This window comes from Schistocerca americana, chromosome 5 (assembly GCF_021461395.2).
Source record: "Schistocerca americana isolate TAMUIC-IGC-003095 chromosome 5, iqSchAmer2.1, whole genome shotgun sequence".
NCBI classification, from domain to species: Eukaryota; Metazoa; Arthropoda; class Insecta; order Orthoptera; family Acrididae; genus Schistocerca; species Schistocerca americana.
The window spans coordinates 17,019,462-17,035,592 of record NC_060123.1 but is presented as its reverse complement, the minus strand read 5'-3'; positions in this window follow the sequence as shown (position 1 = coordinate 17,035,592).

The window sequence follows — 16,131 nt, the reverse complement described above, 5'->3', positions numbered from 1 at the left end:
CCAAGACCATATACTGACGGACGGTGACCGTTGAACATTGCGAAGGGTGACTGTAAGGAATCTCATGAAATCAGCGCATGGAATCACTCAAGTTCCAAAGTGCTCCCAGCCTATGGCTGTGCGTAGGGAGATAAAAATAATGGAGTTCAGTGATCGTGCAGCTCCTCCTAAGCCACACATTTCTGTAATCAATGTTAAGCGACGCTTGAGGCGGTGTAAACAACAACACTACTGGATAGTGAATGACTGGAAGCGAGGGATTTGGAGTGATGAATCGTTCTATAGCCTGTGGCAAACCAATGGAAGAGTTTGGGCTTGGCGAATCTCTGTAGGACGCTGCCTGTCATCGTGTATAGTGACAACAGTCAAGTACAGAGGGGATGATGATGGTGTTACGACATGGGTGTGTCTTTCGTAGTTGGTGTGTTGTCACTTCATTGCGCTCAAGGAAACACTAAATGCGGAAAAATGTGAACACATTTCGCCAGCGTCGTGCGATGTGTAAACTTGAGGAGCGGTTGGAGGACAATGACTCTATCAGCAAGATAATGCACCCTGTCATAAGGCACCATCTGTAAGGTAGTGGTTTGTGGACAATAACTTTCCCACCGAACGAGGTGGCGCAGTGGTTAGCACACTGGACTCGCACTCGGGAGGACGGCGGTTCAATCCCGTCTCCGGCCATCCTGATTTAGGTTTTCCGTGATTTCCCTAAAATCGCTTAAGGCAAATGCCGGGATGGTTCATTTGAAAGGGCACGGCCGATTTCCTTCCCCATCCTTCCCTCACCCGAGCTTACGCTCCGTCTCTAATGACCTCGTTGTCGACGGGACGTTAAACACTAATCTCCTCCTCCTCCTCCAATAACTTTCCAGCAATGGACTGGCCTCCTCAAAGTCCCGGCCTGAATCAAACGGAACACCTCTGGGATGAGTTGGAACGTCGACTTCGCCCCAGGCCACAGCGCCCAACTTCCAGTCATAACTATTGCAAATAGACAATTTCGGCTTCCCTTGAAGACAATCTGGTTATACCATCAATCTATGTTAGCATCCGTCGTAGGATAAGGTGCGAGCGTCTGGGGTCATAGACTGCAGTTAGTGAAGCCAGCTTCAGTGGTGAGAAGATCTCAACGAGGCGTACTACTAATGTTAATGGGAGCCTACTGCACTACCCCGAATGATGCTTTGTTCGTAATTCTAGGAGTATGCCCACTGGACTTCGAAATTAGGAAAAGGGGTGACTTTTACTGATTGAAGAAAGGCAATCAAATGGAAGTAACAAGTGTGCTTGGAATTGACGCTAATTCGAAAAAGGCAGTAAAAGATCGCATGTTAGAGATGTGGCAAAATGAATGGCATACTTCAGGCACAGGCAGGAAAACATACAAATTTCTCCATAACATCAGAGAGAGATTAAAAACGAGATCTGTTAACCCATCAAATGGACTATTACGTCACCTGACTGGCCGTGTCCCTTATACCACGTATCTATACAAAATCAGAAGACAGGTAACGATAGCTGCGCCTGCGAAAGTGTGGGCACACGCTCTATGAGGATGCAGTGGGTAATGGTCGTCAGGTATTAAGGATATTCGATCCCAAAGCTGCACTTAGGAGCTAGTCGACCGGTGCAGTATTCAGGAAGACTAAGGAACACTTCACGAGGTATTCAATCGTAAGTCATCAGGCTGCCATCAAGACTAGACAACGTACTCTGGATATGGAGAGAAGATAATTGAGCTCAGCGACCACCGAGAGTAATACTGCTCAAAGAACCTACGCTGAAGTGCCAAAGAAACTGCTATAGGCATGCGCATAAGCAATACAGATATATTTAAAAAGGCAGAATACGGCGCTGCGGTCGGCAACGCCTGTGAGACAAGTGTCTGGAGCAGTTGTTAGATCGGTTACTGCTGCAACAATGGCAGGATATAAGATTTAAGTGAGTTTGAACGTGGTGTTGTAGTCGGCGCACGAGCGATGGGACACAGCATCTCCGAGGTAGTGATGAAGTGAGAATTTTCCTTTACGACCATTTAACGAGTGTACCGTGAATATCTGGAATCCGGTAAAGTATCAAATCTCCGACATCGGTGGAGGCCGGAAAGAGGTTCTCCAAGAACGGGACCAACGACGACTCAAGACAGTCATTCAAGGTGACAGAAGTGCCAACCTTCCGCAAACTGCTGCAGATTTCACTGCTGGTCCATCAAAAAATGAGCGCGTTCGAACCATTCAACGAAACATCATCGATATTGGCTTTCCGAGTTGAAAGCCCACTCGTGTACCCTTAATGACTGCACGACAAAAAACCTGTCAACGTCGACATTGGAGCGTTTATGACTGGAAACATGTTGTCTGGTGTGACGAGACTCGTTCCAAATTGTATCTGCGGTATGGACGTGTACGGGCATGGAGACAACCTCGTCAATCCATGGACCCTGCATGTCAGCAGATGAATGTTCAAGCTGGTGGAGGCTCTGTAATGGTGCAGGGCATGTGCAGTTGGAGAGATGTTGGACCCCTGACACGTCTAGATACGATTCTGACAGATAACACGTACGTAACCATCCTCTCTGATCACCTGCATTCATTCATGTGCATTGAGCATTCCGATGGACTCGGGCAATTTCAGCAGGACACTGCAATACCCCACACGTCCAGAACTGCTACATAGTGGCTCCGGGAAGACTCTTATGAGTTTAAACACTTCCACTGGCCACCAAACTCCCCAGACATGAACATTACTGAGTATATCTGGGATGCATTGCAACGTGCTGTTGAAAAGAGATCTCCACCCTCTCGTACTCTTACGGATTTATTGACAGCCCTGCAGGATTCATGGTGTCAGTTCCCTCCAGCACTACTCCAGACGTTAGTCGAGTCCATGCCATTCCGACTTACAGCACTTCTGTGTGCTTGCTGGGGCCCTACACGACATTAGGCAGGTGTACCAGTGTCTTTGGCTCTTCAGTGTAGGCTGCGTTGCTGCAAGTGGTCATGGAATGGACTTTAGAATGTAACAGTGATGGGTGGAATTACTTGATTGGATTAGATTAGATTTACTTTCATTCCAATTGATCCGTAGTGAGGAGGTCCTCCAGGATGTGGAACATGTCAGAAAAGCAACAATACATGACAAATATTTACAACTAAAACAAATAAGCTAATGTACCATTCCACGCGACCCAAGTGGAATGATCGTCATTTTTTAATGAACACTAAGAGTCAGTTTACAAATACAAGTGCACTGAATTTAAAATAAAAAAGTTTATTTATTTATTTATAAGGTAATAAAATGTAATACAACTACTGTAATACTTATTTACGATGAACACATTACTGCACTGAAATAGTGCAGAAGTTAGATTGTACTTACACACACACACACACACACAAATTTTCAATGAACACATTACTGCACTGAAATTGTGCAGAAGTTATATTGTACCTATATACAAATAAGTTGGTTTTGCTAAGAAATTCATCAATGAAGTAGGAGTTGGCCACCAATAAATCCTTTAGGCTTCTCTTAAACTGAATTTCATTGGTTGTTAAGCTTTGGCTGCAGGCAAGTTATTGATAATGTGTGTTCCTGAATAATGCACACCTTTTTGTACAAGACTAAGTGACTTTAAATCCTTGTGAAGATTATTCTTATTTCTAGTATTGATTCCATGAATTGAGTTGTTGGTTTGAAAAGTAACATATTTTTGATGACAAATTTCATTAAGGAACAAATACACTCCTGGAAATGGAAAAAAGAACACATTGACACCGGTGTGTCAGACCCACCATACTTGCTCCGGACACTGCGAGAGGGCTGTACAAGCAATGATTACACGCACGGCACAGCGGACACACCACGAACCGCGGTGTTGGCCGTCGAATGGCGCTAGCTGCGCAGCATTTGTGCAGTGTCAACCAGTTTGCTGTGGCATACGGAGCTCCATCGCAGTCTTTAACACTGGTAGCATGCCGCGACAGCGTGGACGTGAACCGTACGTGCAGTTGACGGACTTTGAGCGAGGGCGTATAGTGGGCATGCGGGAGGCCGGGTGGACGTACCGCCGAATTGCTCAACACGTGGGGCGTGAGGTCTCCACAGTACATCGATGTTGTCGCCAGTAGTCGGCGGAAGGTGCACGTGCCCGTCGACCTGGGACCGGACCGCAGCGACGCACGGATGCACGCCAAGACCGTAGGATCCTACGCAGTGCCGTAGGGGACCGCACCGCCACTTCCCAGCAAATTAGGGACACTGTTGCTCCTGGGGTATCGGCGAGGACCATTCGCAACCGTCTCCATGAAGCTGGGCTACGGTCCCGCACACCGTTAGGCCGTCTTCCGCTCACGCCCCAACATCGTGCAGCCCGCCTCCAGTGGTGTCGCGACAGGCGTGAATGGAGGGACGAATGGAGACGTGTCGTCTTCAGCGATGAGAGTCGCTTCTGCCTTGGTGCCAATGATGGTCGTATGCGTGTTTGGCGCCGTGCAGGTGAGCGCCACAATCAGGACTGCATACGACCGAGGCACACAGGGCCAACACCCGGCATCATGGTGTGGGGAGCGATCTCCTACACTGGCCGTACACCACTGGTGATCGTCGAGGGGACACTGAATAGTGCACGGTACATCCAAACCGTCATCGAACCCATCGTTCTACCATTCCTAGACCGGCAAGGGAACTTGCTGTTCCAACAGGACAATGCACGTCCGCATGTATCCCGTGCCACCCAACGCGCTCTAGAAGGTGTAAGTCAACTACCCTGGCCAGCAAGATCTCCGGATCTGTCCCCCATTGAGCATGTTTGGGACTGGATGAAGCGTCGTCTCACGCGGTCTGCACGTCCAGCACGAACGCTGGTCCAACTGAGGCGCCAGGTGGAAATGGCATGGCAAGCCGTTCCACAAGACTACATCCAGCATCTCTACGATCGTCTCCATGGGAGAATAGCAGCCTGCATTGCTGCGAAAGGTGGATATACACTGTACTAGTGCCGACATTGTGCATGCTCTGTTGCCTGTGTCTATGTGCCTGTGGTTCTGTCAGTGTGATCATGTGATGTATCTGACCCCAGGAATGTGTCAATAAAGTTTCCCCTTCCTGGGACAATGAATTCACGGTGTTCTTATTTCAATTTCCAGGAGTGTATATTGGGAAGTAGTAGTTAGTATCCCTAGTCCCCTAAACAGGCTTCTGCAGGATGTTCTTGAGTTCACACTACATATAACTCTAACTTCCTAAGTGCTACTAAAACTGAGCATCCTGTTTGTGAAGAATTCTTGCATTCAAGTGTTTCAAAGTTGTTTTTTTTTTTTTTTTGTCAAATGTAAAAGGAGTAGCAAAAGTTGAAGTTAAAATCATGAAAGTGAAGTTAGATACGATTTTGCTAAAGTACACTCAGTTTGTTTCAAACTATAATTTTGCAGGAGTATAGTGCCAGATTGTGAAAATGCTACTGTCGAAAATACCTGCTTTACAGGTGGAGAAAAAAGATGAGTATGTTAAGCTGATTTTAAAAATCGTATTGTTTTTATTTCTGTCATGATTGGTTCCTTTTTCGAAGTTAATTGAGCTCAGTATTGAATTTTTTGTCTTGCAAAGTAAATTATGAACTACCCCAAGTCAAGTGAAGGATTGGCTTTGCTTGAATTAGTCCTTTCTATTGAAATAATCATAGACCGTTACTAGTGACGCTATACTAGTTTATGGGTCCACAGCATAATCTCCACATAATAGAAAGATAATTGGACTATTATTGCTGCTAAGGAAAACTGATATATGTACAGGAGTATGAACAGAGTATTTATGATATTAATTATCTTTATTTGTGTTTTTGTGTTAGTTAAGATAGAAGCCCCTCATGCCCAAATTTAGTTCTGAACTTCATGCAGTAGCATTTCAGTATTGGTTTAAGTAATGATCTTGAGTGTAGTTGTTATTAGTATGAGCTTGGCACAAATTTCCTTTCGATAATTACTGGTGTGTGCGTTATTGATAACTACTGCCACACACCGCTCAGAGTAGCCTGTGTCAGTTTGTATCCTGTAAGCTTCTCAAAGGGAAATAGCAACGAAAGTAACTTTAGTAACCAATGTTCAATTTTCTTAAACATATATTTCCAAATTAATGTGCTTAATCGCACTTGCGACCATTCATTTTTTTCATTCACGTATGATTTTTACGACTTTCATTAACTCCCAGTGTTAAAGTCCATTTAGTTTTTGTGTTAATTTCACCATATTTAAAATTATAGTCTGATACCTTTGTCCATTAGACACATGGGTGGTCAAAAATTCAAATCCTCTCGGAGTATAACATTAGCTTGTTTCATGGTACACTTGTGCAACATATGTGGCAAGTTAGTGTTATACGTGGCTTTTCCTGTGACAGGACTAAATGTTAGGTTGTTAGGGAAGAGTGATGTATAACAAGATGCTAGTGTCATAAAGAGTTAACAACCTAAAGCCAATACTTTTCTGCATGTGACACTTTCATAGTGTAGCTCCATAGAGAGGACAGATTAATGAATTTTTTGCAGAATCCTAGCTTCTTTGTAACAACGTCCAGCTTAACATAGAAATAGAAATTTATGATTTTTTTCCATTGCTGGACGTTGTGGTTAGACCAAAGAATGATGACTGCTGGGTCATTCTGTTTATCATAAGCCCACTCACATGGTTTTGTATTTACGATCTTCAAGTTTTTCTCACCTGCCGCAATCTATGCGATTACTTATGACATTTGTACTTAGAGTATACAGTGTTCCCGATTCTTAGAACTCGCCCAAGGAAGTCTTTCATCTAACAGCAATGTTCGGGAGAAATGGTTAGTCTATGTCACACGCAGATTATCGAAGCGCTGTCAGTTAACACAAAAAATATGTTTTGTGAAGATGATGCCCCACAGCTCGTGTATTTAGAAAATGTTATACGTGATCGCCAAGAGCTGATACTAAATAATTCTTTATTACAACCAGATTCAGGCTTCAAACCAGCATCAGATATCTTGAGACATTTAAAACAGCTTACATGGCTGTATAAAGGCAATGGCTTCAATTGTCATAAAATCTATCAAAATCCAGTGTATGACAAGTGGTAAAATATATTACACTGTTAGTACTAAAATGTACCAAACTCTATTAAACTTGAGGGCGACAAATTTTAACCTCCTTTGACATATATTTTATTTGTTTTATGGATTTGCAGCTCTCGAATTTTTCCATATTTGCAGTTAAAATTATTAGTATTCCTCTACTTAGATCAGTTACAAGCTAAAATATGTTCACTTTTTACAGTTTTTCAATAAACAAAACCAACTTATGATGGAACAGAGGTGCCGAAACATGTTTGAGTAACAAGATAAAATAGTGTTTTTCACAAAACAGTGGAATGTATGTCCAATTTATTTGCTTTATTCTCGGCTACCCAGCCAAGTGCAGTTCATGAAAGACCATATATCGACAGCTTACATTGCCGCCATCATCAAGTAATATCTGCAGAATCAGCGTTTTTCCCACATCGTGATGTAATTAATTTTGATAGCCATTCATATATTTCATTACATAATTTTACATGTAACCAGCCCTGGTATATTTTGACATAAATTTTTTTGTCGGAAATTACCAAATGTGTTGCAGTACAGTTGAAGGTTACAAAAGATGGACGCCTTCACATCTTTTGCTCAGCAGAAGAAGAGGTAGTTAGTAGTAGTAGAATGGAGTTAAGTTGGCTTTAATTACAGAAAAGTTTTAGCTTGATTGCTTTTAAACTTCACTGGCTACAATTTTTAGAATGGAATCAACAGTGGAACATGACCTCTGGACCATATATTTAAGAGACCTTATATTGATTGTTATTTATGTTAAATTCTTGGAACTTGTTATATCTACATTATTTAATGGATGTAATCAAGTGCTGTAAGTATAACCTTCTGTCATTATTATAGATGACACTCAATCTATTACAAATAATGAAGTTCTTGTTCCAAATTCAGTTTTCAATAAATTACTTGAAAATTATTACAGGTAACTTAATAGGGTCACATTTTCATCTTTTTAACATTTAGTACCTTCTATTTTTCGTAAAAACACCGATTTTGGACAAAAAGTTGCTCTGATCAAGCCCGAGACTTGTAACCATTAGTTGCGAAATACATATGAATTTTCCGAACCACTTGAAGCTTTCTAGCTTTATTATTTAGCGCCACTTGTTTTTTAATTTAAAACGATGTATTTCGGGAAACATATTCATCTGAATACTCTGAGGTTTAAAACTTTTAATGTTAATATACTGAAGCATATTTTGACAAAGTTTGGAAAAGCTACATGAATTTTAAATTTCATTCTTACATTATGGCACAATACTCTGTATGCTACGCACAGGGGCGTTATGATGACGTGGCGGTAGTAACAGTGAAATGGGCTGAGTCTGGGCACACTTGCCCACCTCTGTAACTCACAAATGATACAGCGCTTGATTCGCCACAAACAATACTTAATGTGTTATGGTATTATAGTAATAACAAAAATAACGTATGTCATAAACACATACATTTACGTCCTTACAGGACTATTTTGACAGGGATAAACCAGGTAGTCAGACGTGGCCTTGCAGTAGGAAGCATCCAGAATTTGCCTGAAGTAATTTAGGGAAACCATGAAAACTTAAATCATGATGGCCGGGTGAAGACTGGACTATCCACTCTTCCGATACAAGGCCAGATTATTTAAATCAGTGATACTAAATTCGGTTTGTCCTTAAGTACAATACTGTTTTACAAAGCAGTTGTAAGTGGCCTGTTTACATGTTTGTATGTTGGCAGCGCTATAGACTGTATTAATATCACTGGCAGCACTCTGCGCACTCGATAAGAGACTCTGCAGTTGGACGGACTAGCAGCTGGAAATTGGCGGTTAGCTGTTAGCGAGTAGACGGTTTTGACGTGTATCCTTCATGGAGTGTTGGTGGGGCATGCATTGTAAAATGATGATTGGTGTATTTGCTAATGTTTGGGTAGTGCTATATAATTTTTGGAACAGGATGTCATATGATTAAGCTAAAATCTGCTAAATACATTGTTTGCTCTTCAACAAAATCTTTCTTTTGCTAGCCATATTTCTGCTAGTACTTAGAGCCTATAGTATTTAGGATCTTTTTATTCAGCTGGTTGTAGTTGCTGCTTGCTGTAATTGCTATATTTCGTGTTATGAAGAATTTCTGTGACGTAAGTGACTTATGAAAAAGTGTGGGTTATTGTTAGGATTTCTTCCAATTCAGGGCCATCCTTTTGTGTTAATTAATTGAAGTCAGTTTGTAATTTTAGAGCAGTCAGATTGGGTTGCGCTTGTATATTGTGGGTAATAAATGAATAGGTTAAGCTTGAATTGTCTTCGACAGGAAAAATTCTGTAGGTGAAAGTAGAAATGATAAAAAATAAGTAACGAGACAATAGGTTCACTTGTATTCAGCAGTTTCAGTAATCCCAAAGACTTTTCTGTAAAAACAGATGAAGAAGTTTCACCTGTCGACCCTTAACCTGAGGATACCTTACTGGAATCTTCTGATTTTCTTGCAGTTTGAATAATTAAGGCGTGATTAGAAATTAGTTATTGTTCACTGATAGCGCTTGAAACGTCCCCTTAGAAAATTTAATGAATTACTGTACTGATAAACCTCTTACATCATTTGATTTTCAAACAGCTGAGCAAAACTGAACGTACTCAGACATTACTCTCTTTACTTATTCTGATCACCACTAAACTGAGACACAATATTTTAGCGCAACGCAATCTGGCTTTCAATAGTCCCTACAAAAGAATGGCCCTGACTAACATTAACCTATACCTTTCATAAATCACTCACCTCACAAAAATCTTCGGTACTCTAACTACTGCAATACAGCGAGCGCAACTACTGCCAGCTAAATAAAAGATTCAAACTACTGAAGGCACTAACTACTGATAGGCATAGTTAGCAAATGAAAGATTTTGATAGAGAACAAACAATGTATTTACCTTAATAGTGTTCAAAAGTCATAATATATATAGCAGTTCATGACATCCAGTCTTACAAATGTACTGTCTCTCATGGACACACGTCCAGATCATCCGCTCTCAAAAATCCGCCATCTCACTTCCCCACATCCACCACTGCTGGCGGCTCACCTCCAACTGCGCAACGCTACGCGCTGTTAACAGCCAACAGCCCAACACTACCCTGGCAGACAACAATGCAAACCAGCCACAGACTGCACACAGCACAGCCAGTGAATTTCATACAGAGCGCTACGTGGCGTTACCAATAAGAAAACCTATACAGCCTACTTACATAGCCCCCATGCTCCCCACAAAAAATTTTACAAATTGTTTTGGGCACTGGCCAATACATATTTGTTAAAATTTTTTCACAATTAAAATAACAAAGTAATCAAATGCACACACGTATTGATACAATGTTGGTCAAAAGCTAAAAATTTTTCGTAGTCCATAAAGACAGTCCTGATCGTTCATCATAGTAAAATTGTAGTGTTTTATTCAAAGTCTGAGCAGTAAAAGAAAATGCACACGGAAGTAGTGGATTTCCATGCAGTCTTGAAGAAGTAGTGTTGTCCTTCCAACAGAAAGACAGTGCTGACTCTTGACATGCAGACATGGTCCACAACAGAGTAAACCCACAGCAGAGTCAGTCGAAGTTTTGAAGAATATTGGTAAGTAGGTCATCACAGAGAAACCCACTGTAGTCCTGGTGGAGATTATGGTATTGGTGGGCCATCAAAGATGCAGACCCACTGTAGTCCTTGTAGAAATAATGTATTGGTGGGCCGTGAAAAATGCAGACCCACCGTAGTCCTCGTAGAGATGGCCAGCAGCCATCTGTTGCGACTGTGCAGGTGCACAATCACAATCAAAGAGTCTTGCGGACAATATAGTAAGTCCATGAACCACCACTTGTGCACTCACAAAGTTTTTGGAATTGTCCTTAGAACCAGCAATGCTGTTAACCAGTCCCTTGCTGAATTATCAACACACGTGCAAACACTAACAGTCCCAACTTCTCACATATTGTGCATCACTATGACCAACAGAAACGTGTGCAGTGAAATGTAACTTAATTTGAAAAACTGGTGTCTATACAATTACAAATTTACAACAGAAGAATACAATTACAAAGGTACAAAATACATCATTAAAGAACATAACAATACAGATAACATTTGTAGTAAAACAGGCTTTACAAAAGAACAGAAATATACATGTACATCAGTGTTAAAAGAATTATGACATAAGTACATACATAAAAGATCAGAATAACTTTTGAAACATCAACTTCACACATGAGCATTAAAACAAAACAGAATAAATAATGTCTAAACATCTTTACAAAGTAAATAACATACTATTAGAAAATTCGACAACATAACTCATCAGCTAAACATATAAACACAGGAAAAACACAAATACACATGGGTACACAAACACATAGCAGAATAACACAGGAGGAAAGGACAGGGTTTGTTTTCAGTGTAACATTTGGTACTGCAGTCCAACCCAAAACTTCATTCCATAAATCTTTCGTCTTATTTCAACATTTGTTTCCACCAAAAAAAATCCCATCCAAGCATGCTTTCTGTATTTCTATGTTCACATATTTCTTACCTCATTTTTTATTTTCCATTACCTTACCTGATCATTTATTTCCAAGAAAATTCTACCTAAACCTGTTGTCCCTAAACCGTACTTTTTTGCTCGTATCCTCTTTCAAAATACTTTTTTGGCCAAACCATTTCCTTATAGCTTCTCAATGCATTTCTTCGAATTCATCACAACTCGTTCTCTTATAAAGCCTACCCCATCTTAAGCTAACTTAAATCTACTGAGTTAAGATGCTGAACTAAGGGACGAGGCAATGCAACAACACAAAACAATTAACACAAGCAGCAATGACAAAAAAAAAACAAATTGGCAAAGCAAGCAGCAGTATATGTAAATTAGCAGAGCAAATGCAACATTACAACCAATATGAGCCAATGTGCAGCAACAAGAAAAATAAATTAGTAGTAAAACTGGCTTAACAGAGTAATACAAAATGAAATTCAGTAGCACTATGCATGGCAATCAGCAGCAGCAAATGCAATAACTTATGCCTAAACATGACAAAGCTCAAGCAGAAAAAATAGTACACTAAAGACAACAATGCAAATAAGGGAAACGTCTATTCACATCTTAATGTCTATGTAATTAAAGTGGTGCACCACAAAAACTTGTTCTACAAAAAATTACCAAGTACTTGAAAAGAAAATTATGTATGCAGTTACTGTTACTAGTCCCTTCTTATTGTTCTTTCCTTTCCAAGTGCTCCTTCCTTTGAAGAATGTGGATCATAAAATTATTATCTAACAGATCTGTTGACAAAAAGTGTTCACATTAGCAAATGCATTTAATTTTATTTTATAAAACCAACGATGCAACACAGCTGGAAACCAGATTTTAAATAAAATCAGCTATCTCTCAACTAGAAAGACAATAGATGCTAAATATTTCTCATCATTTCATTAGGCATTTTAGTAAATATCATAAACTAAGAGCTCCACAGTGTAATCATATGTTTCCAAGTTTAAGCGTGTCGTATTTGCGATGCTTTCTACAAAGGAATGTCAATAGCGAGGATAATGGTCTCTTTTTTTTCTCCACCTGTGCCTCTAAAAGGAACACACTAATGGCTTTTTTCCAGGCGACTGTCATGCAGCTGGGTCCCACGATGCATTACGTGAAGGTGGTCACTTAACTTTCCTACCGAAATATTTACGACACCAGTTTGCACTACAGTGACAGTCTCATATAAAAATTTCACAGGTCGAGAATTTGCGTTGCAAATGTGCAGAAACAAAATCCTATGAATATAACAGTGTCCAAAAAATTTTCGCCGGCATTGTGATACATTCACGCATTTACACACATCTCATAACTCTTAAAGTACGATACATGGTTGCCAACATCCTTTTTCACAAGTCAGAGTCCCTAACCACTACTCATTATTCCTTAACTTATTACACATATACATATTCGTCGACACTTCTTCAATATTTCATCATAATAAATACATAGCATAATCAAATTCCTCATATAGCATCAGCTTATTGATCATAAACATACCTCAACAGCATAATACACATTGTCATCATAATAATAATATCATAAAAACTCAGCCAAATCTGAAAAACGTCATAGCTTTCTGCAATAATTTCAAAACCTAAAAAAAATTCTCTGCTCATTTCAATAGTGTCATCTACCTCAAACGTACTTTAAAATCACGATCCAATACCAAATACATCATTCAAAGCTCTCATAGTATCACAATGGTTCCGAAAAAATATGAACAGTTCACAAAGTACAGACAAAATACAATTTCATAAGTGTGAAGTTATCCAACTGTGTTATTGTGTAAACATGTGTCACTGATGTAGTAAAAAAAAATTTGTTTCTCTGTTAAATAATCAGATAGCTGTGTAATTTATGTGTTAGAGAAATATGGTACCGATGTGTAAAGTTGTATAAGCAAGTAGCATATTAGCTAGGGCTCCTTGTGCTTGCCAAACACATAGTACACAAAGTAAGTGTGTACCCCCCTGAGGATTAATGTAATTATACCCTCAGGTGTTACATATTACAGCAATGGAATGAAATGTATCACAGAAAACCTTCTTTGTAATTCAAAAATCTTTAAAAATAATTGTTTTAAGTACAAAATTAATCACTCAAATGCGTGTCTTGTAGCGCTAAATGTGCGTCTTGCTGTAAGATAATTCTGTGGAAGTGTCGTTGTTATCGTCCTCTGTAAGCAAAGTTCTGCTGAAGTCAATGTACTCACCTCATCATAAACAAAAGTGAAATGCTTTGCGTATAGATATCGTAGTTATTATGCTTACTGCCGTGATGAAGAAAGTACTGTACTGTAACGTATTGTTGTGCTATGGAAAAGGCTGTCTCATTGTAGCTTTACCACAAAAGTTACTACTAAAACATGTTTTACTTTCCAGAAGAGTTCAGAAAAACTGTGCAGATATAAAACAGATACAGCACAAAAGCAACAATGTAAATTGTGTCACACATTAGTAGTGTCGTGATATAATCGTGTAGCTGTCAAAGAAACCAAATACTAAGTCATCTTTAATGTCACAGAAAGTACTTCAAATAAAGAATATCCTTTAAAGTAAACCAAAATGTTGCATTAAAGTCTCATTAGCAGTATATGTTCTAGGTATGTAAGCCTTATAGTCGTTACGTAATCGTGCAACTAACAAGGCAGAATGTACACACACAATAACACCGTGTTGCCTGTCCACTATAACAATGCATTTGTAATTACTGTCTAAATAAGTTCCCTAGGTTCTTGACTGGATAGTTAACTTTAAAACATAGTTGCATGTTAACAGTTTCTAAGTGTGCCAAGCGTACTAGTAATGTGAAGTGAAAAATTTTATAGCAAAGACTAAGTTAAAAAGCAGATGATCTTTCAATAAACGGTTTTACAGGTGAAATGTGGTGTAAACCTTTACTCTTCCTAGTACGCAGAGTTTCAACATCGACGCAATTATCATGCGGTATACGTCGGTAAGGAATGCTAAAATTTTTCTGAAGGTTAGCGTCTATGTTATTTTTCTCTGAGCCAGCCATCGCACGTGGCTGCCTATGGTGCGAGTCATTGTCTGTCTCTTTGTTGGCGCGCGTCGTTAGGATTAGGAGACCTAACTTCTACAAGTTCACCTTGTCGAGAGGGCCCTACCCTGTATGAATCCCAGTTCTGATGAAATTCAGGTCTGTCGTTACGATTCTACCGTTCGTCGTCATGCTGGCAGATTCCATAGTTTCTTTCTTGTCAGTCACGTCGTGGAGAATTTCTCCCTGAATCGTAACTGCGCGCTGAACTGTTTCTTCTGAAGTTATTCTGTTTCCCTTGATAATAATTGTTTTAGTTCCCATACTGTCTGTTTCTATGGTTATCTCTGTCACATTCATTACTACAGAAATGCGATCTTTCTCTGTAACTATTATTCTGCCAACGGTTATCATACGGGTGGTGTCTGTTTTGGTCACGATTTGCTTTGTAAGAATAGCTTTGTCGTGGCCCGTTATTGTTTCTGTCGTCACGGAATTGTGACGGATGTGACCTGTAATGATTTTTTCCTGTTTTCGCGTCCCGCGATTGCCAGTGTCAATTTCCAATTCTTTTAACAGTCCCTGAAAAGCTTCAGTGTCATCTTTGCAACGTCCTGCCAAAATAATATGTCGTAAATCTTCAGGCAATTTCATTAAGCAAATGTGGATGAGTTCTGAAGGGCTGTAAGGATTTGACAGGTACTGATTCTTGTGCAACATGCCATCAAAATATTTCACAAGACTGGAAAATTCAGATTGTTCGAAATGTTTCATCACGTAATATTGGTAAACTGCAGGAGTATCCAGGGCAAGGTTCCTGAATTAGTATCTCTTATTGAAGGAAATAGTGCGCATGTAGTATTAGGAACGGAAAGTTGGTTAAAACCGGAAGTGAACAGTAACGAAATCCTAGACACAGAATGGAATATATACCGCAAGGATAGGATAAACGCCAATGGTGGAGGAGTATTTATAGCAGTAAAGAATTCAATAATATCTAGTGAAGTTATTAGCGAATGCGAATGTGAAATAATCTGGGTTAAGTATCAAAGGTGGGTCAGATATGATAGTCGGATGCTTCTATAGACCACCTGCATCAGCAACCGTAGTAGTTGAGCGCCTCAGAGAGAACCTGCAGAACGTCGTGAAGAAGTTTCGTGATCATACTATTGTAATAGGGGGAGACTTCAATCTACCAGGTGTAGAATGGGATAGTCACACAATCAGAACTGGAGCCAGGGACAGAGACTCTTGTGACATTATCCTGACTGCCTTGTCCGAGAATTACTTCGAGCAGATAGTTAGAGAACCAACTCGTGAAGCTAACGTTTTAGACCTCATAGCAACAAATAGACCGGAACTTTTCGACTCCGTGAATGTAGAAGAGCGTATCAGTGATCATAAGTCAGTGGTTGCATCAATGACTACAAGTGTAATAAGAAATGCCAAGAAAGGAAGGAAAATATATT